At 28.1% G+C, this 27,903-nt stretch overlaps 1 protein-coding gene across 7 annotated transcripts in view; it reads left to right on the forward strand.

Moving 5' to 3' along the window:
* The window catches only part of LOC129750884 (dystrobrevin beta), a 138,344-nt gene that overhangs the window by 61,825 nt on the left and 48,616 nt on the right, over nt 1–27,903 (forward strand). For 6 of the 7 annotated variants that reach the window (XR_008738520.1, XM_055746028.1, XM_055746030.1 and 3 more), the window contains exon 2: nt 9,429–9,448. The gene's annotated coding sequence lies outside the window, so the exon portion shown is untranslated. The remainder of the gene's footprint in view (nt 1–9,428; nt 9,449–27,903) is intronic. The other variant, XM_055746029.1, reaches the window with a different exon arrangement.

Here is a 27,903-nt window from a genome sequence, read left to right on the forward strand (position 1 = left end):
TTTGTCATTTTTGTCATTTTTGTCATTTTTGTCATTTTTGTCATTTTTGTCATTTTTGTCAGTTTTGTCATTTTTGTCATTTTTGTCATTTTTGTCATTTTTGTCGTTTTTGTCATTTTTGTCATTTTTGTCATTTTTGTCATTTTTGTCATTTTTGTCATTTTTGTCATTTTTGTCATTTTTGTCATTTTTGTCATTTTTGTCATTTTTGTCATTTTTGTCATTTTTGTCATTTTTGTCATTTTTGTCATTTTTGTCATTTTTGTCATTTTTGTCATTTTTGTCATTTTTGTCATTTTTGTCATTTTTGTCATTTTTGTCATTTTTGTCATTTTTGTCATTTTTGTCATTTTTGTCATTTTTGTCATTTTTGTCATTTTTGTCATTTTTGTCATTTTTGTCATTTTTGTCATTTTTGTCATTTTTGTCATTTTTGTCATTTTTGTCATTTTTGTCATTTTTGTCATTTTTGTCATTTTTGTCATTTTTGTCATTTTTGTCATTTTTGTCATTTTTGTCATTTTTGTCATTTTTGTCATTTTTGTCATTTTTGTCATTTTTGTCATTTTTGTCATGTTTGTGATTTTTGTGATTTTTGTGATATTTGTGATTTTTGTCATTTTTGTCATTTTTGTCATTTTTGTCATTTTTGTCTTTTTTGTCTTTTTTGGCATTTTTGTCATTTTTGTCATTTTTGTCATTTTTGTCATTTTTGTCTTTTTTGTCCGTTTTGTCATTTTTGTTATTTTTGTCATTTTTGTCATTTTTGTCATTTTTGTCATTTTTGTCATTTTTGTCATTTTTGTCATTTTTGTCATTTTTGTCATTTTTGTCATTTTTGTCATTTTTGTCATTTTTGTCATTTTTGTCATTTTTGTCATTTTTGTCATTTTTGTCATTTTTGTCATTTTTGTCATTTTTGTCATTTTTGTAATTTTTGTCATTTTTGTCATTTTTGTCATTTTTGTCATTTTTGTCATTTTTGTCATTTTTGTCATTTGTGTCATTTTTGTCATTTTTGTCATTTTTGTCAATTTTATCATTTTTGTTATTTATGTCATTTTTATAAGTTTTGTCATTTTTGTCATTTTTTTCGATATATTGTCTTTTCTGCCATTTTTAACATTTGTGTTATTTTTGTCATTTTTGTCATTTTTGTCATTTTTGTCGTTTCTGTCATTTTTGACAATTTTGACATTTTTTTTTTGTTTCGATTATAGTCGTTTTACCATCTTTATGGCATTCGCGACTTTATCAACGTTACAGTTGGCGGATCGTTATTGAAAAACTTATCCGGTACAACTATGTTCGATGTTTACTCTTGGGCTCGAACTCGCGGACATCGACTCAGGAGACAACAGACTTGCCAACTGAGCTATTTCACAAGCCCTTTTGACATTTTTGACATATTTGAGATTTTTGACATTTTTGACATTATTAACCCTTTTGACATTTTCTACATTTTTGGCATTTTTGACATTTTTGATAGTTTTTACATTTTTTACATTTTCTGTCATTTTTAACATTTTTGACATTTTTGAAATATATTACATTTTTGACATTTTTGACATTTTGACATTTTTGACTTTTTTGACATTTTTTATATTTTTTACATTTTTTTACATTTTTTACATTATTTACATATATAACATTTTAGACAATTTTGACATTTTTGACATTTCTGACATTTTTGAAATTTTGACATTTTTGACATTTTTTACATTTTTGACATTTTTGACATTTTTAACATTTTTGACTTTTTTGACTTTTTGACATTTTTGTCATTATTGGCATTTTTGACACTTTTGACAATTTTGACAATTTCTGCAATTGTAACATTTTTGACAATTTAGACAATTTGACATTTTTGACAATTTTGGCAATTTGGACAACTTTAACAATTTTGACAGTTTTGAAAATTTTGACATTTTGACAATTTTGACAATTTTGACATTTTTGACAATTTTGACAATTTTGAACATTTTGACAATTTTGACAATTTTGACAATTTTGACAATTTTGAGAATTTCAACAATTTTGACAATTTTGTCAATTTTGACATTTTTGGCATTTTGACATTTTTGACATTTTGACATTTTTGACATTTTTTTTAAATTTTTGAAATTTTTGACATTTTTGACATTTTTGACATTTTTGACAGTTTTAACATGTCTGGCATTTTTGTCATCTTTGAAATTGTCAATTTTGACAATTTTGACAATTTTGACAATTTTGACAATTTTGACAATTTTGACAATTTTGACAATTTTGACAATTTTGACAATTTTGACAATTTTGACAATTTTTACAATTTTTACAATTTTTGACGTTTTGGACAGTTTCACAATTTTGACAATTTGACAGTTTTGACAATTTTGGCAATTTTGACAAGTTTTACAATTTTTATATTTTTGATATTTTTGGAATTTTTTGCAATTTTGACAGTTGTGTCAATTTTGAAAATTTTTACAATTTTGACAATTTAGAAAATTTTGACAATTTGGACCGTTAATTTTACACACATTGAGTTTTCAGTTTTGTCCATTTTTAAAGTTTTCTATTTTTTTAAGATTTTGGATTGCTTGACATTTTCTATGGTTCCAAATTTTATATTTGTTGTATCATTTTAATCAATTTGAAAATTTCCGTTAAATTTAGCCATTCAACAAATTTGGAAAACAAATTGGAATAGTTTTTGTAATTTTGTACTACTTTTAAAATTTAAAAAAATAACAATTCAATATTTTTCAAAACATTGGTAGTTTTTTAAACTTTTCTATTCTTGAAAGTTTTGACTATGATTAACCCTACTTTGTTGCACAAAAAAACCTATCCGAGACTGACGACTTGCTGGGCTGGGTCAAATTTTATTGCATTGTTTGAAAAAAAAAACTGGGGAAAAATATCAGCACTAACCCATAATATTTTACGATCTCGTCGTCACTCTTTTTTTTTCGATTCGATACCGTAGTAGAACGACGTCAAAAGACTAGAGCAAATTTACAGACTCAACATTGGAGCAAACAAAGACGGGCACATGAACAGAAGATCTACATGGAAAAGAAAATTAAATTTTTGCTGAATTGGAATTTGAACTCCGTTTAATTTGTTTGGGAAAATGTGTCTTCAACAGACATGAATTATGTCTGAATTTTATTTAGACATACATAGCTGAACAAACCCTCAAATCACACTGGTGGGGAAATGTTTGATATCCAAGCTTTTTCCAATGTTTTGCCCAAACTAAAATGACTCTCTCTCCAATTTGTGGAAAAGCCTAATGAAAGTCAACTGCAGTACAATTGCCTTCATCATCCCCTTCATCATCATCATCATCATTACCATCAACGAATTTCCATTCTCACCCGTCGTCGTAGTGCCATTCACAAAATCATCTCATGAACATCAAAACGAACGCCATAAATTGCCAGTCTCGTTGCTTTGAATAAACGTTCTCGTCCCGTAGCCTTCAAAAGGAATCATTCCCATTGCTGCACATGACGTTGTTGCTTCGTGAAATTATCATAAAAGGTAAATTTTCCCTCCAGCTTTGCTTGCGAATGGGATTGTGCAATAGATTTTCACTTCTTCATCTACATACCAAACCTACATATCTCTTACCCTTGGTGCCGCCTCAAGGTGTTTCGATACAAAAGATTTTCTTCCTGGGAAGAGTGCTTCCATAGAAGCAGAATTCTCTTACTTGAGTGTCTTTTATCAGCAACAGTAGCTCTAGATAGCGAAAGTTGTATCCATTGATTTGAATTTCAAATTTTGAGAAATTGATCCATCGAATCTGCAGCAGTTAAGGAAAAAGCAATCAATTACGGAAACATGCCATGGTTTTATGTAATGCTCGAAAGAGCACGTGAAATCAATTGTTTCAAAACGAAAATTAAAATTGATTGTAATGAATGTTTTCATAGAGAAACTCTGTCTCAAAAGAGATCGATCAATTTTTAACTCTTCATTCTTGAGTATTGTTTTTAAACAATCGATTTTTGACTCTTATATCTTAACTTTTCATGCTAAATAGATTCTTCTAGTTATGCTGGCCTATGGCTTTTGACTCTCCACTGGTAAATTATGGCTCTTCACTGATCTATTTTGACTCTTAACACTTGACTCTTGACTCTTGTCTCTTTACACTTCACACTTGACTCTTGACTCTAGACTCTTGACTCTTGACTCTCTTGACTCTTGACTCTTGACTCTTGACCCTTGACACTGGGCTCGATTCTTGATTTTTGACTCTTCACCTTTGACTGTTGACTCTTCACACTTGACTATTGACTCTCGACTCTTGAGTCTTGAGTCTTGACTCTTGATTCTTCGTTCTTGACTCTTGACTTTTGATCTTTGACTCTCGACTCTTGACTCTTGACACTTGGCTGTTGACATTCGACTCTTGACTATTGACTTACTTAAATTGTGATTCTTAACTTTTGACTCTTGACTATTGACTATTGACTCTTGACTCTTGAATTTTGACTCTTCACTCTTAACACTTGACTCATGACTCTTGGCCCTTGACTCTTGATTCTTAACTTTTGACTCTTGGCCCTTTACTCTTGACTCTCGACTCATCATTTTTAACATTTTTGATATTTTTGACATTTTTCACATATTTGACAATATTGACATTTTTGACATTTTTGACATTTTTGGCCTTTTTGACATTTTTGACATTTTTGACATTTTTTACATTTTTGACGTTTTTGTCATTTTTGACATTTTGATCATTTTTGGCATTTTTGACATTTTTGGCATGTTTGACATTTTTGACATTTTTGATATTTTTGAAAATTTTGAAAATTTTGACATTTTTGACATTTTTGACATTTTTGACATTTTTGACATTTTTGACATTTTTGACATTTTTGACATTTTTGACATTTTTAACGTTTTTGACATTTTTGACAATTTTAACATGTTTGACATTTTGACATTTTTGGCATTTTTGACATTTTTTACATTTTTTAAATTTTTTAAATTTTTTAAATTTTTTACAATTTTTACATTTTTAAACATTTTTTTACATTTATACATTTTTCTCATTTTTTACATTTTATACAGTTTTTATATATTTAACATTTTTTACATTTTTCCTACTTTTACTTTTTTTAATTTTTTTTAAATTTTTTTACATTTTTCACAATTCTTTCATTTTTGACATTTTAAAATTTTTTATTTTTTCTACATTTCTTCACATTTTTGACAATTTTTACATTTTTTACATTTTTGACATTTTTGACATTTTTGTCATTTTTGACATTTTTGACATTTTTGACATTTTTGACATTTTTGACAATTTTGACATTTTTTACATTTTTGACATTTTTGACATTTTTGACATTTTTGACATTTTTGACATTTTTGACATTTTTGACATTTTTGACATTTTTGACATTTTTGACATTTTTGACATTTTTGACATTTTTGACATTTTTGACATTTTTTGACATTTTGGACATTTTTGACATTTTTGATATTGTTGACATTTTTTCATTTTTGAAATTTTTAACATTTTGGACATTTTTGACATTTTCGATAGTTTTGACATTTTTGACGATTTTTGACATGTTTGAATCTTTTGTCATTTTTTAACTGTTGACATTTTTTTTAATTTTTTACATTTTGGATATTTTTTTAAATTTTGTCATTTTGACATTTTTGACATTTTTGAGATTTCTGACAGTTCTGACATTTGCGACATTTTTTACTTTTTCGATTATTTTTTTTGATATTCTTGATATTTTTGACATTCTTAACATTCTTGACATTTCTGACATTTCTGTTTTTTTTTGTAACATTTTTGACATTTTTGACATTTTGACATTTTTGACATTTGTGACATTTTTGACAATCTTGACATTTTTGACATTTTTGACATTTTTGACATTTTTGACATTTTTGACATTTTTGACATTTTTGACATTTTTGACATTTTTGACATTTTTGACATTTTTGACATTTTTGACATTTTTGACATTTTTGACATTTTTGACATTTTTGACATTTTTGACATTTTTGACATTTTTTGACATTTTTGACATTTTTGACATTTTTGACATTTTTGACATTTTTGACATTTTTGACATTTTTGACATTTTTGACATTTTTGACATTTTTGACATTTTTGACATTTTTGACATTTTTGACATTTTTGACATTTTTGACATTTTTGACATTTTTGACATTTTTGACATTTTTGACATTTTTGACATTTTTGACAATTTTTAACATTTTTGACATTTTTGACATTTTTGACATTTTTGACATTTTTGACATTTTTGACATTTTTGACATTTTTGACATTTTTGACATTTTTGACATTTTTGACATTTTTGACATTTTTGACATTTTTGATATTTTTGGCATTTTTGACATTTTTGACATTTTTGGCATTTTTCCATTTTCGATATTGTTGACATTATGATCATTTTTGACATTCTAGACATTATTTACTTTTTGAAATTATCGACTTTTTTGCCATTTTTTAAATATTTGATATTTTTGACATTCTTCACATTTTTCACATTTTTGGCATTTTTTACATTTTAATTATTTTTTACTTTTTTGACATTTTTTACATTTTTGTCATTTTTTACATTTTTTACATTTTTAAATTTTTATACGTTTTTTACATTTTTATACCTTTTTCACATTTTTTACATTTCTTACATTTTCACACATTTTTTTCATTTTTTAAAGTTTCTACTTTTTTACATTTATACGTTTTATACATTTTTGACATTTTTAACATTTTTGAAATTTTTGACATTTTTTACATTTTTGACATTTTTTAAAATTATTTACATTTTTTTATTCTTAACATTTTTTACATTTTTTTACATTTATACATTTTTCTCATTTTTTACATTTTATACAGTTTTTATATATTTAACATTTTTTACATTTTTTCCTACTTTTCCTTTTTTCAATTTTTTTTAATTTTTTTTACATTTTTCACAATTCTTTCATTTTTGACATTTTAAAATTTTTTATTTTTTCTACATTTCTTCACATTTTTGTCAATTTTTGACAATTTTTACATTTTTTACATTTTTTACATTTTTGACATTTTTGACATTTTTGTCATTTTTGACATTTTTGACAATTTTGACATTTTTGACATTTTTGACATTTTTGACATTTTTGACATTTTTGACATTTTTGACATTTTTGACATTTTTGACATTTTTGACATTTTTGACATTTTTGACATTTTTGACATTTTTGACATTTTTGACATTTTTGACATTTTTGACATTTTTGACATTTTTGACATTTTTGACATTTTTGACATTTTTGACATTTTTGACATTTATGACATTTTTGACATTTTTGACATTTTTGACATTTTTGACATTTTTGACATTTTTGACATTTTTGACATTTTTGACATTTTTGACATTTTTGACATTTTTGACATTTTTGACATTTTTGACATTTTTGACATCTTTGACATTTTTGACATTTTTGACATTTTTGACATTTTTGACATTTTTGACATTTTTGACATTTTTGACATTTTTGACATTTTTGACATTTTTGACATTTTTGACATTTTTGACATTTTTGTTTAATTTTGAAATTTTTAACATTTTGGACATTTTTGACATTTTTGACATTTTTGATATTTTTGACATTTCTGACATTTCGGACATTTTTTGAAATTTTTGACATTACTGACATTTTTGACTTTTTCGATAGTTTTGACATTTTTGACGATTTTTGACATGTTTGAATCTTCTGTCATTTTTAACTGTTGACATTTTTTTTAATTTTTGACATTTTGGATATTTTTTAAATTTTGTCATTTTGACATTTTTGACATTTTTGAGATTTCTGACAGTTCTGACATTTGCGACATTTTTTACTTTTTCGATTTTTTTTTTTGAAATTCTTGATATTTTTGACATTCTTGACATTCTTGACATTTCTGACATTTCTGTTTTTTTTTTGTAACATTTTTGACATTTTTGACATTTTGACATTTTTGACATTTTGACATTTTTGACATTTGTGACATTTTTGACAATCTTGACATTTTTGACATTTTTGACAGTTTTGACAGTTTTGACATTTTTGACATTTTTGACATTTTTGACATTTTTGACATTTTGGACATTTTTGACATTTTTGACATTTTTGACATTTTTGACATTTTTGACATTTTTGACATTTTTGACATTTTTGAGATTTTTGATATTTTTGGCATTTTTGACATTTTTGACATTTTTGGCATTTTTCCATTTTCGATATTGTTGACATTATGATCATTTTTGACATTCTAGACATTATTTACTTTTTGAAATTATCGACTTTTTTTCCATTTTTTAAATGTTTGATATTTTTGACATTCTTCACATTTTTCACATTTTTGGCATTTTTTACATTTTTTTTATTTTTTACTTTTTTGACATTTTTTACATTCTTGTCATTTTTTACATTTTTTACATTTTTAAATTTTTATACGTTTTTTACATTTTTTAAACTTTCTACTTTTTTACATTTATACGTTTTATAAATTTTTTCCATTTTTAACATTTTTGAAATTTTTGTCATTTTTTACATTTTTGACATTTTTTAAAATTTTTTACATGTTTTACAATTTTTTATTCTTAACATTTTTTACATTTTTACATTTTTTACATTTTTTAAATTTTTTAGTTTTTTTACATTTTTCACATTTTTACATTTTTCTTTTTTTTTAATTTTTTTACGTTTTTTTCCTATTTTACATCTTTTCCTTTTTAACATTTTTTACGTTTTTGACATTTTTGACATTTTTGACATTTTATATAATTTTTACAATTTTTACATATTTTACATTTTTGACATTTTTTAAATTTTTTCACATTTTTTACATTTTTGACTCTTGACTCTTGACTCTTGACCTTCGACTCTTAACTTGATTCTCGATTTTTACTCTTGACTTTTAGTTCTTCACTAAGTGCGCTATTGATGCTTTACTAAGATTAGGATTACGGTTATGGCATTTAATTAAACAAAAAAAGCATTTCTTATATCAATTTTTTAGCATTGTATCATTATATCAGACACCAACATCACGCCTTATTATATGTTCTGGCTATTAAATGAGTCCTAAAATGTTTTTCTATCAGTAAATTAGTAAATTTAACAATAAAACAATTAAAGTCTTCGAGTGAATAGTTCTGCCAAATGCTTACCAAAATAAAGAAAAAAAAAAACAAACAATAAAAATTGAGAAAAAATTGACATTTTTTTTCAAAAAATGGTGGATTTTCACAAGATGCTCTTATTTCGTAGCTTTGAGGGATGGTGTTTGACAGTTTTATTGAAATATATTCATACTTATAATTGAAAAAATTTGAATATTTTTAATGACATTTCTCATTACAAAAATATTTAAGTATCCTTTTTCCTTTTTTTATTTTCAGCAGCCGAGTTAAAATAAAAGGTAAGCAATATTCTACATATTTTTGTATTAATAGGAACATGTAAGTATGCATGCTTAAGGTTTAAAAAAACATAGAGAAAGCTTTAAGGTGACTATCTTAGTGACAGAATGAATGTAAAAATGACAAAATTACTCCTTATTTTGTTATCATGCCTTGAAAGTTAAAATTGATATTATTTTGCCCAAAAAAGGTGCTTTGCCAAATTTGAGTCTCAATTTTTATATGTTGATAGCTCAATTATACCAAGTGAAGGTTGGTACTGAAACCTGAATCATACCTTGTTTAGCCACCGTTCCGAAATTAGTTTTGAGGGCATAATGATGGCACTTTTTGGTTTCGAGTCGAGTAAATTCAATATTTGGCATCATTCTGGTCTCAAATGAATTTTGGGAAGGCAGGCTTAACAGGGTATCATTGAGCTTTCAAATTCTCCAAAATTTGGCATAGCTATCCGCATATGAAAAATCAGAACTAGATTTTTGGCAATGATACAAAATTATGCTTAAAAGACATGACATTAAAAGCTGTTAAAAATGTTACCACGGGAATGTATTATAAGCAAATTTGCTATTCTCTGGAAATAGAAGATACCTTAACGATGCCTCGTTTTGGTGTCGTGTAACAGGAAAGTCAAATTATGCTATCATTTTGGTCCCGTAATTGATGGGATCTCTGGAATGAAAGAACTAATCGTGCAAATTACAATTGAGACTAGTTTAGTATGTCATCTTTTCCCTAGCAGTTATAATTTATTTGGACTAAGTTTGTAAATTTAAGCTTTTCAACACAAATATATTGAAGATTTGAAGATTTTGAAGATTATATGGGATTACACATGTGCTTTGAATCGTACTTTTGAAGATATTTCAGTAAGATATTGTTGCAAAAGTAGCTTCAAAATTTTGGAATAACACATGCAACAGAAAGTGCTCCCCAGGGATCATCCATTTGCATAAAACGTGATGCATGTTTATGTTTCGTGAGAGTTACATTCATTCATGCTATACTACACAGGAACTGTTAGCATAATTTAAACTCGCTTATCCCATCGGAACACAAATGTACATATTATGGATGTAATCCAATCAAATTGAATTTCAATTCATCAACATCGTGTCGGATCAAACCGGGGAAGGCTCCAGGAAAAAAAAAACATTTGTTCCGCAAGAACGGCTGTTGATTGAAAACTATCGCACGGATTTACATAAATGGCTAAGTACACCTCGCTTGCCTTTTTTTTTCAATTCAGTCTAGCACTGTACCTACTTAAAACACAACGCTTATGATTCGCTCGCCCAACTGCTGGGGTAGGTAATGACATTTATTACTGGCGTCTGGGAAGCGATAAATCAAGTGACTGGATGGAACCATTGATTTTGCACCATGGCTAGAGGAATGGACACTTAGCGACATGAGCAATAGCGCACGTGTCTAGCATACATGTATTTATTTACAGTAACAACACCGGGCACAGTATAATTAGCACCAAGTTTGCTGTTGACGGACCTGCACTGATTCGATACGGCTAATATGCTGCTTTAATTAAAAATTTAAACAACGGATCAGTTTGATTGATGTCTGAACTTATAGCAGTGTTGTTTTGAGTTCGGTACCTAATTACTTTCATTGTAAGAAAATGCGAAATTTATACATTTCAGTTCAACAACAATGACAGATGTAAATATTTCAAAATCCTGAGACTTTTGACATCTATGACATTTTTGATATTTTTAAAAAATTTCTGATAATTTTATTACAGGTCGGGAGAAATTTTTGACTTTTCGGGCCTTTTTCTATGGTTAACATCTGTTGATTTCTAAGAAAAGTCAACATTTTCGTAAACTTCAGACAACTTTCCACTCCATGCTTGAATTTTAGAAGGATTTTGAATTTACCAGTAATTAAAAAAGTTTTAGTTATTTTCTTCAAAATCTCTAAATCTAATTTCGAAAAAACGGTGGGTTTTGAATATTCGAATCTACAAAACGTCAGAAAATGTTTAAACCATTTTAGTTTAGGCTTCTTATCAAACAAAGTTAGCAAAAACAATGAGTTCCACGTTTGAAATTCACCATGACAGTGATTCCTTTATAAAATCAGATGTTATGTAATCTCTGAAGAAACAAGAAACATTAACATAAAGACGCCACAAAAAATCAAATATTGCCCTCGACATCACTTTCTGATGTCATTTTGACATATTTGACATTTTGACATTTTGGAAAATTTCGACATTTATGACATTTTTAAAATGTGACATTTTTGACATTTTTAACAATCTGAATAATTAAGATATTTCTAAAATTTTTGACATTATTGTCTTTTTCGACATTTTACACTTTTTAAGGTTTTTTCAAAATTTTAACATTTTTGACATTTTTGAAATTTTTGACATTTCTAACATTTTTGAAATTTTTACCATTTTGATATTTTTAGCATTTTCAACATTTTTAACATTTTTAACATTTTTAACATTTTTGACATTTTTGACAATTTAACATTTTTGACATATTCACAAATGTCTAAAATGTCAAAAATGTCAAAAATGTCAAAAATGACAAAAATATCAAGAAAGTCAAAATGTCAAAAAATAACAAAAACATCAAAAATATCAAAATTTTCAAAAATGTCACAAATGTAAAATATGTCAAAAATGTCAAAAATGACAAAAATGAAAAAAAGACAAAAATGTCAAAAATGTCAAAAATGTAAAAATGTCAAAAATGTCAAAAATGCCAAAAATGTCAAAAATGTCGAAAATGACAAAAATGTCAAACATGTCAAAAATGTCCAAAGTATCAAAAATGTCAAAAATGTCAAGAATGTCAAAAATGTCAAAAATGTCAAAAATGTCAAAAATGTCAAAATCGTCAAAAATGTTAAAATGTCAAAAATGTCAAAAATGTCAAAAATGTCAAAAATGTCAAAAATGTCAAAAATGTCAAAAATGTCAAAAATGTCAAAAATGTCAAAAATGTCAAAAATGTCAAAAATGTCAAAATTGTCAAAAATGTCAAAAATGTCAAAAATGTAAAAAATGTCAAAAATGTCAAAAATGTCAAAAATGTCAAAAATGTCGAAAATGTCAAAAATGTTAAAAATGTCAAAAATGTCAAAAATGCCAAAAATGTCAAAAATGTCAAAAATGTCAAAAATGTTAAAAATGTCAAAAATGTCAAAAATGTCAAAAATGTCAAAAATGTCAAAAATGTCAAAAATGTCAAAAATGTCAAAAATGTCAAAAATGTCAAAAATGTCAAAAATGTCAAAAATGTCAAAAATGTCAAAAATGTCAAAAATGTCAAAAATGTCAAGAATGTCAAAAATGTCAAAAATGTAAAAAATGTCAAAAATGACAAAAATGTCAAAAATGTCAAAAATGTCAAAAATGTCAAAAATGTCAAAAATGTCAAAAATGTCAAAAATGTCAATCATGTCAAAAATGTCAAAAACGTCAAAAATGTCAAAAATGTCAAAAATGTCAAAAATGTCAAAAATGTCAAAAATGTCAAAAATGTCAAAAATGTCAAAAATGTCAAAAATGTCAAAAATGTCAAAAATGTCACAATGTCACAATGTCAAAAATGTCAAAAATGTCAAAAATGTCAAAAATGTCAAAAATGTCAAAAATGTCAAAAATGTCAAAAATGTCAAAAATGTCAAAAATGTCAAATATGTCAAAAATGTCATAAATGTCATAAATGTCAAAAATGTCAAAAATGTCAAAAATGTCAAAAATGTCAAAAATGTCAAAAATTTCAAAAATGTCAAAAATGTCAAAAATGTCAAAAATGTCAAAAATGTCAAAAAATCAAAAATGTCCAAAAATGTCGAAAAATCAAAAATGTAGAAAATGTCAAAAATGTCAAAAATATGAAAAATGTCAAAAATGTCAATCAATTTCAAAAAATTTCTTAACAGTAAAAAATGCCAAAAATGTCAAAAATGTCAAAAATCTCAAAAATGTCAAAAATGTCAAAAATGTCAAAAATGTGAATAATGTCAAAAATATCAAAAATGTCAAGCCTAATTAAAAAAACATGTCGAGAACAGAAAAATGTCAAAAATGTCAAAAATGTCAGAAATGACAAAAATGTTTTAAATGACACAAATGTCAATAATTTCCAAAAAAAGACAAAAATGTCAAAAAAGTTGCAAAAATATTAAATTATTTTTGAATTTTTTGACATTTTTGATATTTTTGACGCTTTCGACTTTTTTGAAATTTTTGACATTTTTGATATTTTTGACATTTTTTGATATTTTTTGACATTTTTTGACATTTTTTGGCATTTTTTGACATTTTTTGACATTTTTTGACATTTTTTGACATTTTTTGACATTTTTTGACATTTTTTGACATTTTTTGACATTTTTTGACATTTTTGACATTTCTGGCATTTTTATTTTTTTGTTATTTATAAAATTTGACACAGTTTGACACTTTTTTAAAAATTTTATCAGTTCAGTAATTTTTGACATTATTTTTTGAATTCATAGATATTTTGGAAGATTTGCCATTTCCAAATGTTGACATTTTTAATGCTATTTGGACCTTAACTCTTTGAAGTTATGGATCCCTGTAACAAAATACGTCACATGGCGACCGTGAAAAATTTGGAATTTTTGTAGCTTTAAAAAAACTGAAAATTGGTTCAAAACAAACAAATTACTCAGTCATCACGGAAGCAATCGATTGCAAAAATAATCTGAGATGTTTCCAGAAGAACCTATCCATGAGTACCATCAGGCCAGCATTAGTTTTCAATAAACCATTCAACCCTTGTCTTCCCAGCGGACCCGAACAGCAACCGACTAAAAACATTCATCGATCTGAGGAATATAGATTTTGTCAATGGCAGGCAGCATCAGCAACAGAAGCAAAAGTAGAAAAACGGCACGGACGAAAGGAAAATTCCACTTTGCATCACTGTCGCTTTTCTTCTGCCCTGGCAATGTTTTTTGTCCTTCTCTTCCAACAGGGATCCTTTCGAATGAATGTTGGACGCGCGCGATGTATATCTGTATGGCTACCAACTCGTGTAAAAGTAAATGTCAGAGCAATTTATCTCCGATCCTGTAGCCTAGTAGCGATCTGCTGTGAGCTCCCTAGGACTTGTACCTACTAGATAGTGCTGTTGCTTTCGTCCCTGGAGGATGTTGGCTCCGGGAAATTTTATTTCAGGTTATTTTTGTATCGATACAATTGGGTCATTCATAGTTAACATCCCTCGTTTTTTTCGAAAGCAATGAAAAAGGGTGGAAAAATTGGAGTTTTCCTAATTGACATGTTTTGTGATGTATTTTTTAGAGACAATCAAAATGTCGAATAGATGGTTTTATAGATTCTAAAGAATTGAAATGGTCATTCGTCGAGAAACCCAATACGAAATGAAAAAAAAACCCGTTAGAACTCTCTCTAGTCCCGTAAGACTAAAGCCAACGCCTAACATCGGAATCAGAGCCGTTGAGATTCGACAGCTTCATTTCCGATAGGATTTCACACTTCTACTTGCATGGAGAGCCGGAAATGGGTCGAAATTGCTTCAACTTTCAGGATTTGTCTCCTACACCCAGTTATCATAACTGGGTCATCGCCAAGGAGTGAAAACAAAATCCTGCCATTGAAACACTGACCAAACATGGCCAGGTAAAGACAAAAGATTTCTACAGCTGATTTGCTTTGAAAAGAAGGAAAAAAGGATCTGGACCAAATCAACAGATGCTCCTTGCTGCTGGCCCCATTTTCTGGAGCAACACCCTTGGGAAGATGAAAGGAAAAACTCAGTCTTGATGGCAGCAGCAGATGACCACAACGGACGAACGAACTAACTCGCATGAATCTTCACCACCGCCACACTTTTTCTTTCGAAGATCGTCAACGTCCGGTTTAATCGTTTTGTGGCACAGGAAATCACTCTACCAATTGAATGATTTTGTAAAGGATTATGTTCGAATAAATTTTAGCTTGTAATTCTTTTTCCGAATTCATCTTGAAGTTTTAATTGTGGAAAATGACATGTTTGACATTCTAATTTTCCTGATCTATGTGATTTTTGAAAATTTTAGCATTGTACACATTTTTTAATTTGATATTTATGGCATTTTTATAGTTTTTGACAATTTTATCATTTTTGACATTTTTGACATTTAAGCCTCATTTGACATGTTTGGCATGTTTGACATTTTAGACATTTTGACATTTTTGACACTTCTGACATTTCTGGAATTTCTGACATTTCTGACATTTCAAGCATTTTTGACATTTTGACATTTTTGACATTTTTGACAATTTTTGACGTTTTAAACATTTTTGACAGTTTTGACATTTACGACATTTTCGACATTTTCAAAATTTTCGACATTTTCGACATTTTTGGACATTTTTTACATTTTTGACATTTTGGCTATATTGATTTTTTTGAACCTTTTGACAGTTTTGAAATTTTTGATATTTTTTTCTATTTTTGATTTTTTCGACAATTTTGACATTTTTGACGTTTTGACTTTTTTTACTTTTTTGTCATTTTTAAAGTTTTTAAAAATTTTAACATTTTTAACATTTCTGATATTTTTGACATTTTTGACATACTTGAAATTTTTAAAATGTTTGACATTTTGACAATTTCGACATTTTTGGCATTTTTGACATTTTCGACTGTTTGTCATTTTTGACATTTTTTGAAATTTTTAACATTCTTGACATTTTTGACATTTTTGACAGTTTTGACATTTTTGACAATTTTGACATTTTTGAGAGTTTTGACATTTTAGCTTTATTTGACATGTTTGGCATTTTTGACATTTTTGTCATTTTTCACAATTTCGACATTTTTTACATCTTTGACATTTTTGACATTTCTGACAATTTTGAAATTTTTTACATTTCGGACATTTTTGACAATTTGGCTATATTGGTTTTTTTTAACGTTTTGATATTTTTAATATTTTTTTTTATTTATTGATTTTTTTGTCATTTTTCACATTTTTGAAATTTTTAACATTTTTGACATTTTTGATATTTTTGACATTTTTGACATTTTTGACATTTTTGACATTTTTGACATTTTTGACATTTTTGACATTTTTGACATTTTTGACATTTTTGACATTTTTGACATTTTTGACATTTTTGACATTTTTGACATTTTTGACATTTTTGACATTTTTGACATTTTTGACATTTTTGAATTTTTGACATTATTAACATTTTTGACATTTTTGACATTTTGACTTTTTTGACTTTTATGACTTTTTTTACTTTTTACATTTACATTTTTGACATTTTTGACATTTTTGACAATTTTGACATTTTTGACTTTTTCGACTTTTTGTCATTTTTGACATTTTTTGACATTTTTGACAGTTTTGACAGTGTACATTTTTGACAGTTTTGACATTTTTGACATTTTTGACATTTTTTGATATTTTTGACATTTTTGACATTTTTGACATTTTTGACATTTTTGACATTTTTGACATTTTTGTCATTTTTGACATTTTTGACATTTTTGACATTTTTGACATTTTTGACATTTTTGACATTTTTGACATTTTTGACGTTTTTGACATTTTTGACATTTTTGATATTGTAGACATTTTTGACATTTTTGACATTTTTGACATTTTTGACATTTTTGACATTTTTGACATTTTTGACATTTTTGACATTCTTGACATTTTTGACATTTTTGACATTTTTGGCATTTTTGACATTTTTGACATTTTTGACATTTTTGACATTTTTGACATTTTTGACATTTTTGACATTTTTGACATTCTTGACATTTTTGACATTTTTGATATTTTTGACATTTTTGACAGTTTTGACATTTTTGACTGTTTTGATATTTTTGAGAGTTTTGACATTTTGAGACATTTTTGACATTGTTGACATTTTTGACATTTAATTTTTGACATTTTTGACATTTTTGACATCTATACATTTTTGTCATTTTTGTCATTTTTGTTAATTTGATTGTATTGATTTTTTTTAACCTTTTGACAGTTCTGATATTTTTGTCATTGTTGACATTTTTGATTTTTTTGTAACCTTTTTGTTATTTTTGACATATTTGACATTTTTGACATTTTTGATATTTTTAACATTTTAGACATATTTCAAATTTTTAAATTTTTTAAAATGTTTGACATTTTTGACAATTTTGACATTTTCACTTTTGTCATTTTTGAAATTTTTTGAATTTTTTTGACATTTTTGACATTTTTGACATGTTTGACATTTTTGACATTTTTGACATTTTTGACAATTTTGAAAATTTTGACAATTTTGACATTCTTGACATTTTTAACATTTTTGACAATTTAAATATTTTTGGCTTTCTTACAGAAAGGCATAGCGAACGGTCAGTTGGGGATATCATTAATTAAGGGTCCAAGACCCCACTTTATAGGTACCAATCGACTCAGCTCGACGAGTTACGATGATGTCCGTTTATTTGTATGTTCCATGAAAACGTTCTTACCACATTTACTCCTATTCTAGGTGTCTGGATTTTGATGAATTTAGTATAAAGAAAATTGCATTTTTTTCCTGTAGGGCATATTTCAAAACCAAAAAAAAAACAAAATTGTTTAAAATTTTTCTATTCCATAGTAAATATAATGCTTATGTCGGCTTCAAAAAAGGTAGCCATTTGCTCAGCAGCAGTAGCCAGCAATCGCTAAATTAATTACGTAGGCGGTCGAAAATTTGACAAAAAGTTCATTAAATAGCCGAGAATCGATCCTACGTCATCTAACATGAAAGATGGGGAGGCTAACCCCTAGACCACTAGTGAGTGTCGAGTAATGTGGCTCTCAAACTTAAACAGTTTGAAATATTTTGAGAGTAAATGAGCTTGTTACTTATCAGTTCAATTATCCCCCAAAAAACGTACTGGCCAGCTTTTTTAATATTGAGTTTGATTATTTTTGCTTTCGAATTTCTTTAATCGTTATCTTTTTTATAGATAAATCATTTATAATTCAGAAATAAGAAATCCATCATCGTGTCATATGTTTTCAAAGATAATTTATACTCTGTAAGAAAGCCTCCAATCCACTGTTAAGTGTATTAAATCGGGTTTTTATCATTATAGTCAGTTATTTTGCACGAATTTGGCTCTTGAAACCCTGAAGGTATGAGTGTATTGAATAAGAAATATACAAAAAAAATGTTTATGCATTTGAATATCGTTAATTGTCTTCTCTGGAGCCACCAGTTTCAACTTCATGAATTGCACCTCTTTTGTGAATACCGTCTTCCGACAATTTCACTTATTAAGTTATGAATATAAGTTCAATTTTTGGTGATAAAGTTTCAGAGATTGGTTCAAAATTTCGCATTCAGCATTAGACTTTTTTTGAATTTAAAAATATTCGAAATTAACTTCTGAACTGTAACATTCACTCGAAAAATAATGCCTACAAAAAAACCTTTTTAATCCAATACATTAAAATCTCACTCAAGTGGCAAATCAAATCACACCCAGCAGCCATGCAGATTTTGGTACGCTACGCTCAGTGATGTGGAAAATCGAGTGCAAATGGGTGGCTCGTGGTTGACGTCGTCCTTCAATTGCCCCCAAAAGCACCATTCAAGACAGAGAAGAAAAAAACTGAAAAGGCTTCACCACAAACTTTGAGATCAGAACCGTATCATCGTCTGAAACCCCCTTCTTCTTGACACTTGCTCACCACGTGTCGTAAGGTTTCTCGTTTTGATTGTGTCAAATCTCTAAACTTTGGCAGAAAAAGTCTGATTTCGAGGAGGGTAGCAGAGCAAGTCGAAAAATGCAAACAAGCCCACGTTGCAATATGAGAAGGTTCTCGCTCATGCATAAATTCATAAACATCAGGAACTTAAGACGGGACTCGGTGATGCTGTTGAATAGAAGAAAAATAATGCCATGAGAAAAGGCAGAAAGGTTCAAGATTGAAGAAAGGATACTGACAAGTTAATTTTTTTAATTACAAAAAATTTGTTCCAAAAATTGTTTTTCTTAAGATTCCTAAAAATCGGAACTTTGATATTAAGACAAACAAATTCTACTATTTAGTCACCACCACATTTTGCCACCAAACGAAGCATTCATGCTTCTGGAATTCAATTCAAGAAGCAGCAAAATCAACACCGGTGGCAGTAAATTGCATTTCAAAGCATCGAATTACGTTCTTGATAAAGAAAAGAAGTGATGTAGCGGCAAATGGAATTTCGATGTATGGTTCTTTTCTTTCTCATTTTCGTTTTCATTCGTTTGTAAAAGCTCCTTCAAGTTGTCTGAACATTGCTTCAAATTAAATTAATACCTACACAAACTGGTGAAGGTATAAATATGAATTCTTTCATAACAACAATCCATTACCGGGTACAAATTATAATAAATAATGCTTCAGAACAACAAAAGCAATAGCTGGGACAAATAAACACTGAGAAAAATGTGCTACACAATCTTCCATCTAAATTTTGTCAGCCCGCGCTGATTGACATCATTAATTTTGATGGCACAAAACGGAGATCTCAGAATGTCAGCATCATCATCATTGTCATCATCGGTTTTCTTTTGCCGCAACAAGAACGGTAAGTTCCGTAAGAAGGGGCCGGAAGAAGACATGTTAGTCGAGTCAGCTGGGATTATCATCGTTACATATCAGAAAATGAGAATAAATCACATCGGATCGAAAATGGTTCATTTTTCACCCGTCCAGAACCGTCAACAATTCTACTTTGCTGGCCATCTTTTGTCGTGTGCTTCTCTTTTAAATGTCACTGAATAGTGCAAGATTCTACCAACAGGATAAAGTAAACTGGAGAAACGCATAAAAGAATATTGATGACAACAGAAAATTTGCTCAGCTTTAATTCAGTTTCGGTTTGAAATTTATTGTTTGGATTGAGATTGAGTTTCATCATGATGCTGAATAACAAAAAAGAGATCAACACAAGACAAGGAAAAGTTTCACCTAGTCCAAATAAGTTCTGATGGACTAATTTGCTGACTAAATAACTAATCACTGACGAACTCACAGTCTGACTCCTCAAAATGATCCAAATTGTGAAAATTGTGAAAATTGTCAAAATTGTCAAAATTGTCAAAATTGTAAAAATTGTCAAAATTGTCAAAATTGTCAAAATTGTCAAAATTGTCAAAATTGTCAAAATTGTCAAAATTGTCGAAATTGTCAAAATTGTCAAAATTGTCAAAATTGTCCAAATTGTCCAAATTGTCCAAATTATCCAAATTGTCCAAATTGTCCAAATTGTCCAAATTGTCAAAATTGTCCAAATTGTCAAAATTGTCGAAATTGTCAAATTTATCAAATTTGTCAAAGTTGTCAAAATTGTCAAAATTGTCAAAATTGTCAAAAATCTATATTCTGCAAATTCTCAATATTCTAATAATTCTCAAAATTGTCAAAATTGTCAAACGTCAAAATTGTCAAAATTATCACATGTCAAAAAAGTCAACAATAGTCAAAATTGTCAACAGAGTCAAGATTGTCAAAATTGTCAAAATTGTCAAAATTGTCAAAATTGTCAAAATCGTCAAAATTGTCAAAATCGTCAAAATTGTCGAAATTGTTGAAATTGTCAAAATTGTCAAAATCGTAAAAATGATCAAAATTGCCAAAAATGTCAAAATTGTCAAAATTTTCACGAATGTCAAGATTATCAAAAATGTCCAAAATGTCAAAAATGTCAATAGAGTCAAAAGTGTCATAAATGTCATAAATGTCATAAATGTCAAAAATGTCAAATATGTCAAATATGTCAAAAATGTCAAAAATGTCAAAAATGTCAAAAATGTCAAAAATGTCAAAAATGTCAAAAATGTCAAAAATGTCAAAAATGTCAAAAATGTCAAAAATGTCAAAAATGTCAAAAATGTCAAAAATGTCAAAAATGTCAAAAATGTCAAAAATGTCAAGAATGTAAAAAATGTCAAAAATGTCAAAAGTCAAAAATGTCAAAGAAGTCGAAAAAGTCGAAAAAGTCAAAAATGTCAAAATTGTCAAAAATGTAAAAAATGTCATAAATGTCAAAAATGTCAAAAATGTCAAAAATGTTAAAAATGTCAAAATTAATAAAAATGTCAAAAATGTCAAGAATGTCAAAAATGTCAAAAATGTCAAAAATGTCAAAAATGTCAAAAATGTCAAAAATGTCAAAAATTTCAAAAATGTCAAAATGTCAAAAATGTCAAAAATGTCAAAAATGTCAAAAATGTCAAAAATGTCAAAAATGACAAAAATTTCAAAAATGTCAAAAATGTCAAAAATATCAAAAATGTCAAAAATGTCAAAAATGTAAAAAATGTCAAAAATGTCTAAAATGTCAAAAATGACAAAAATGTCAAAATTGTCAAAATTGAAAAAATTTTGACAATTTTGGCAATTTTGACAATTTTGACAATTTTGACAATTTTGAAAATTTTGACAATTTTGACAATTTTGACAATTTTGACAATTTTGACAATTTTGACAATTTTGACAATTTTCACAATTTTCACAATTTTCACAATTTTGACAATTTTGACAATTTTGACAATTTTGACAATTTTGACAATTTTGACAATTTTGACAATTTTGACAATTTTGACAATTTTGACAATTTTGACAATTTTGACAATTTTGACAATTTTGACAATTTTGACAATTTTGACAATTTTGACAATTTTGACAATTTTGACAATTTTGACAATTTTGACAATTTTGACAATTTTGACAATTTTGACAATTTTGACAATTTTGACAATTTTGACAATTTTGACAATTTTGACAATTTTGACAATTTTGACAATTTTGACAATTTTGACAATTTTGACAATTTTGACAATTTTGACAATTTTGACAATTTTGACAATTTTGACAATTTTGACAATTTTGACAATTTTGACAATTTTGACAATTTTGACAATTTTGACAATTTTCACAATTTTCACAATTTTCACAATTTTGACAATTTTGACAATTTTGACAATTTCGACAATTTCGACCATTTTGACAATTTTGACAATTTTGACAATTTTGACAATTTTGACAATTTTGACAATTTTGACAATTTTGACAATTTTGACAATTTTGACAATTTTGACAATTTTGACAATTTTGACAATTTTGACAATTTTGACAATTTTGACAATTTTGACAATTTTGACAATTTTGACAATTTTGACAATTTTGACAATTTTGACAATTTTGACAATTTTGACAATTTTGACAATTTTGACAATTTTGACAATTTTGACAATTTTGACAATTTTGACAATTTTGACAATTTTGACAATTTTGACAATTTTGACAATTTTGACAATTTTGACAATTTTGACAATTTTGACAATTTTGACAATTTTGACAATTTTGACAATTTTGACAATTTTGACAATTTTGACAATTTTGACAATTTTGACAATTTTGACAATTTTGACAATTTTGACAATTTTGACAATTTTGACAATTTTGACAATTTTGACAATTTTGACAATTTTGACAATTTTGACAATTTTGACAATTTTGACAATTTTGACAATTTTGACAATTTTGACAATATTGATAATTTTGACAATTTTGACAATTTTGACAATTTTGACAATTTTGACAATTTTGACAATTTTGACAATTTTGACAATTTTGACAATTTTGACAATTTTGACAATTTTGACAATTTTGACAATTTTGACAATTTTGACAATTTTGACAATTTTGACAATTTTGACAATTTTGACAATTTTGACAATTTTGACAATTTTGACAATTTTGACAATTTTGACAATTTTGACAATTTTGACAATTTTGACAATTTTGACAATTTTGACAATTTCGACAATTTTGACAATTTTGACAATTTTGACAATTTTGACAATTTTGACAATTACGACAATTTTGACAATTTGACAATTTTGGCAATTTTGACAATTTTGACAATTTTGACAATTTTGACAATTTTGACAATTTTGACAATTTTGACAATTTTGACAATTTTGACTATTTTGACAATTTTGACAATTTTGACAATTTTGACAATTTTGACAATTTTGACAATTTTGACAATTTTGACAATTTTGACAATTTTGACAATTTTGACAATTTTGACAATTTTGACATTTTTGACAATTTTGACAATTTTGACAATTTTGACAATTTTGACAATTTTCACAATTTTGACAATTTTGACAATTTTGACAATTTTGACAATTTTGACAATTTTGACAATTTTGACAATTTTGACAATTTTGACAATTTTGAAAATTTTGACAATTTTAAAATTTTCAAAATTTTGACAATTACGACAATTTTGAAAATTTCTACAATTTTGACAATTTTGATAATTTTGACCATTTTGACAATTTTGACAATTTTGACAATTTTGACAATTTTGACAATTTTGACAATTTTGACAATTTTGACAATTTTGACAATTTTGACAATTTTGACAATTTTGACAATTTTGACAATTTTGACAATTTTGACAATTTTGACAATTTTGTCAATTTTGACAATTTTGACAATTTTGACTATTTTGACTATTTTGACAATTTTGACAATTTTGACAATTTTGACAATTTTGAAATTTTTGACAATTTTGACAATTCGGACAATTTTGACAATTTTGACAATTTTGACAATTTTGACAATTTTGACAATTTTGACAATTTTGACAATTTTGACAATTTTGACGATTTTGACAATTTTGACAATTTTGACAATTTTGACAATTTTGACAATTTTGACAATTTTGACAATTTTGACAATTTTGACAATTTTGACAATTTTGACAATTTTGACAATTTTGACAATTTTGACAATTTTGACAATTTTGACAATTTTGACAATTTTGACAATTTTGACAATTTTGACAATTTTGACAATTTTGACAATTTTGACAATTTTGACAATTTTGACAATTTTGACAATTTTGACAATTTTGACAATTTTGACAATTTTGACAATTTTGACAATTTTGACAATTTTGACAATTTTGACAATTTTGACAATTTTGACACTTTTGACAATTTTGACAATTTTGGCAATTTTGACAATTTTGACAATTTCGACAATTTTGACAATTTTGACAATTTTGACAATTTCGACAGTTTTGACAGTTTTGACAGTTTTGACAGTTTTAAGGAGGATATAAGAAGATGTTTTTCATAGAGTTTCTGTAGTCCAAACCTTGAGAGTTTCTTTGTACAACTAATCTTTGTAGAAAAAAGCTCCAAATAAACATTTATTGAACAGTTTAAAATTTGAGCAAAAGGACGGCACAAAACGACGACTTGTATCTTTAGAAGTGGGTCAAAGGGAACTAGTCTGAGACCAATGCAATTTTTTACCTCAACTAATTTGAGATTTCCCATTTTTTGTTCGATTATAGTCGTTTTACCATCTTTATGGCATTGGCGACTTTATATCAACTATGCAGTTGGGGGACAGTTATTGATAAAACTTATCCGGTACAACTGTGCTCGATGTTTACTCTTGGGGTCGAACTCGCGGCCATCGGCTCAGGAGGTAATTGACGTTCCAACTGGCCTATATCACAAATCCATAAGATTTTGTGATTGAAATCAAATGGTCGTCCAGATCCAAACAAAACAGTATAGAATATACCGGTCGCCATGTATTTCTTGCGTTTTATGAAATCATTTCTAGAATGAGCTTATGAGCTTATATTTAAAAAGAAAGTCGACTCGGATTGAAATTTCCATGAGAATAGTTAGTAATGAAAAAGAACTGAACTGAGTAGAATCCCTATAAGGGTTGCAGTAAACTGTTTTCACAACAAACATCCTACGAAACTTTTCCCGGAACAAACACCCTTAATGTTAATATGTTGATTCTCGTACCACACAGCTCCGTGCCGAAGTTGTCTGTAATGGCTGGTGTTGCACTTTTTTGCAGTAAGTAACTTTCTTATTATTTCTTTTGGCACAGCCGGGTGACGATATGATTTAAGTTGAGCCAACCCGACCATTATCATAACTTTATGGTCTCGGGTGTGAAACAAACTGTGCAGCTTGGCTCGACCATGCCTTAGAGAGGTGTTTTTTCTCATTCTTCCGGCTTTCACAGCTTCCAGCTGAGCCAGGAATTGCACTGCAGGATTTATTGATGCTGTGAGGGGGAAGTTGTTCTTAGTTAAGCTGGGACGATGACGATGCCTGAGATGATATGCCAACACGATTTCGTTGTAATGTGCAAGTTTTCACAAGTATATACTGTGAAATCACATTTACAAACGCTCCGTTGGGTGCCTCCAGATGGACGACGTGCTACTCAAAGATGGTCATTTGAATAGGAAGGTTTTGTAGAATCCAGCAATGGGATGGACGCCCACATGCTGAACAGTATTTTGTCCGTCGTCTATTGACGAGGGGAATTGATTTATGAAGGTTCGATCAGCGACCGAAAGAAGAAGGTCTATTTGGGATTGATTCGGTTGAATTGAATTAGTTTAGGACCCTTCCCGGAGTAGCCGATAACTTAAGACGATATATGTGGCGAAAAAGTATTTTAAAAGAGAAAAAGTATATCGCTGATTATAGAGGAAAAAATGTTTGAAAAAGTTCTAATAAAATTTATAAAAAAAACACTTTTTCAATCGAACAGAATCAATTGAGTTTGAATACGAAAACACTGTATGAGCAACTCGTTCCCAAGTTATGTCACTGCAATATGTAGAATGTGATTTAAGAGAGAAGATAAAATTCAAAGTTGTTATATGTGCCATCATCCACACTATCTGCTAGATACAAGTTTTTTTTTGTTTAATTTAACTGTCATCAGCAAACATCAACGATGGCTATCAACCGGCAAAAGTGACGAGTGTATAGTGTATGTATGGATTGTTTCATATCATTTTGCGGTTCCGGGCGACACTCGTTTGTGGCTTTCAGGAACGATGGGTGGGTTGTGGTTTTGCCTCAGATGCTGGAGGAGACCGAAAAAAATTACTCGTTTAGAGGGTGACATAGTACCCATGTGTCTGTAAATAAACGAAATTTCTATAATATGGGAGATGAAGCCTATATTTTTCATGAAGGCATGTTTAACTTCGACTTGAATGAACATTTTGTTCAATTTTTCTTTCTGGGAGATTTGACCTACAGCGTTGTGAAAAATCATGTGAATTTAGTTTAATTCCACTTCAACCGTTCATCTAGTTAAAGCTACACATGAATTGGAAAACGTGGTCAGTTTTCAACATGGACGGTGAACATCCGAAACGGTGATAGCTTCTGAGTAAAAAAACAACGGTTAGTCGACACTGTTGCCCGCTGGGCGCCATTTTTCATACCCACGAAATAAAAAACACCCGACATGAGAGTTGTCGTCTTCTTCATTGGGTGGGTCAGCCAGGATTGACTTCGGTGGATGTGGATGTTTTTTTTTCACTCCGGTTCAATATGAAGCCAAGGCTTCAGGGCGAAAACGAACCGAGAAAATTAAAACCTAATTTAATTTCGACACACGGGGCCAGCAGCAGAAACACCAACTAAATTAAAAGTACTGAATGCTAACTGACTGACGCTTACTCACTTTGGCAGCAGTGATTTGCTGGAAGCTGCAATTAAAGCTAGAGCAAATCGAAGTTTTAAACTGATGCGAAACATAGTAGATATTGTATAAGGTAAATTTGTTAATAAAACGCATTTTTTAAACGTTGATCTAATACAGTATACTAAAATAGTTTATTGGAATATGCCTTCTAACTTTCCTTTTTAAACCCCTTTTCAACAGATCTTTTCGAACATTATTTAAAGGCCCTTTTGAATCCATTTGAAGCTCTTTCAGAAAGCTTTCCAGTGCAAAACTTGTATAAACACCCCCTCGAAAACCCTTTAAGAAATGTTTCTGAAAAAAATCTGAAGTCCATTTCAAAGTCTTCTTAACAAGCTCTAAGAACCTTTTGATTAGTCCTTTCATAGCGCCCTTGAAAATGAGCATGAAATTTTTATTTTTATTTTTTTAACACTTCAAAAAGTTTTAAAGAGCATTTAAAGACAATTTATGACTCTTCTGAACATTTTTTTAAACTACTATTTGCGTTTCCAGATGAATTTGTCGGCTTTCATCCTTTTTATAAAGCGAAACGACTATTTTAGAACATTTAAGCGTTTCAATCCATATAGAATTGTCATCAGTGACTGCCAGAATGTTGTTGTGTGTAAACTAAATGTCCAAAAATAATCAGAAGACTATCTGATTATTACCTGATATGTGTCGTATTTCTTGTCAGGATTGATCCGGCAAATCAGATAAAGCTTTTTTTATCTTTATTAATAACAAAAAAAGCTTCATATGATCAGCCGAACCAAACCTGACAAGAAATACAACACATTTTAGGTAAGAATCAGATCATCTGTGCATTCGGCCAAAGTTGTAAACCCATAGAATAGGTTGCAAAAATCCAATGTCTATGTATTTAGCAAATCTCTTTGCCGAAATTGCG

The sequence above is a fragment of the Uranotaenia lowii genome, chromosome 3 (assembly GCF_029784155.1).
Source record: "Uranotaenia lowii strain MFRU-FL chromosome 3, ASM2978415v1, whole genome shotgun sequence".
Classification (NCBI taxonomy): Eukaryota; Metazoa; Arthropoda; class Insecta; order Diptera; family Culicidae; genus Uranotaenia; species Uranotaenia lowii.